Genomic DNA, 1,874 nt, shown 5'->3' with positions numbered 1-1,874 from the left:
GAACAGGGTCTTTGTAGATAGAATAGAGTTAAGATCGGGTAATAGGGTGGGGTCTAATCCAATCTGACTGGTGTCCTTATAGGAAGAAGACAGGGAAAACAACACGTAATGTCAGAGGCAGAGATTGGAGGGATGCAGCCTCAGCTAATAAATGCCAAAGACTGACAGCCACCACCAGGAGCAAGGAAGAGGTAGGCAAGGTTCTGCTCAGAGTCTCAGAGGGAGCATGGCCTGGCTGACACCTTCATATTCCAATTCTAGCTTCCAACACTATGAGAAAATAAACTTTGGTTGCTTTAGACGGGCGGGGAGGGGGGAGGGGAGGGGAGATCTTTGAGGAAACATATGATGTAAATAAAAAAAAGAAGAAACTTTGACAAGAGATCTTGGACATTACATCTATGTAATAGTTTCCTAGGGCTGCAATAACGAATTACCACAAACTGGGAGGCTTAAAGCAACCAAAGTTTATTTTCTCATAGTGTTGGAAGCTAGAATTGGAATATGAAGGTGTCAGCCAGGCCATGCTCCCTCTGAGACTCTGAGCAGAACCTTGCCTACCTCTTCCTTGCTCCTGGTGGTGGCTGTCAGTCTTTGGCATTTATTAGCTGAGGCTGCATCCCTCCAATCTCTGCCTCTGACATTACGTGTTGTTTTCCCTGTCTTCTTCCTATAAGGACACCAGTCAGATTGGATTAGACCCCACCCTATTACCCGATCTTAACTCTATTCTATCTACAAAGACCCTGTTCCCAAATAAAGTCACCTTCTGAGTCACTGGGGGTAAGGACTTCAACATACCTTTTTAGGGGACATAATGCAACTCATAACAATGTATGACAGCAGGAAAAAGTCAGTAGAAGATTTGAATTACAAAGATTTTCTGGAAAGAAAATCTCCCAGAAAGTGAAACAAAGGGCAAAGAGATGAAAATTAGGAGAAAAAATAGAATAAATTTAGAGGACAAGTCCAGACCATCTAAAATTTAAATAGTAGGAGTTTCAAGGAGAACAAAAAAAAATGCAGAAGGGAATTACTAAAAGAATAATTCACTGAACGACCCACCCACAAAATGAAACACAGTTGAGGACTGTTACAATATAGGTGATCAATACATAATCCTGAGGGGGGTAAAACAGGTAATATACAAGGATTGTCACAAAGAATGGCATAGGAATTCTCAAAGGTGACATTGGAATCTAAAAGACAAAACAAACCTTAGAATTTTGAAGGAAACTGATTTCGAAAGTAATGTACTCAACCAATCTCTCAGGTCAGTCAGGTATTAACATATTGTAAAGACAGCTCAGACATGGTAGGCCTCAAAGTGTCTCTCCCATAGACCATTTTCCAGCCTTCAGCCATGTTCTGGAGGTTGTAAATCAATGCAAGAATTAAGGGATTTCCCAGATGAGAACCCCAGAAAAGAGATGTACAAGAAGTGCAAAGAACAATGTGTATAAATCAGTGCAAGAGAATTGAGGGCTCAAGTATGGGTCTCTCTAAGAAAATGAATCTGAGGATTATACTATATGTTTGGCTGTTTGGGGAAGACAGTAAAACTTGCGGTAGAGAGTCCAGGATCAATTCATGATGATATTTAGTCACCTGAGCAGACAACAATGAAGTAATGATTGACCCAAGCAAAAGAAAATTGTCCCATGTAAAAAGAAATATATCATAGTGCACTACTTGGTTCCACTGAGAGTAATTTTTACATATTGATAATAAGGCTAACAGTTAAACTGATTTCATTTGGTCAGTCATAAGATAATTTACTGAACACTTACATCAAGTAACACTTACATCAGATTGGCATCAGGTATCCATCTAGGCACCAAGCATACATCCATGAGACAACTAACTTAACTAAT

Source organism: Theropithecus gelada, chromosome 17 (genome assembly GCF_003255815.1).
Source record: "Theropithecus gelada isolate Dixy chromosome 17, Tgel_1.0, whole genome shotgun sequence".
In the NCBI taxonomy this organism is placed as follows: domain Eukaryota; kingdom Metazoa; phylum Chordata; class Mammalia; order Primates; family Cercopithecidae; genus Theropithecus; species Theropithecus gelada.
This window is presented reverse-complemented; position numbering follows the sequence as displayed.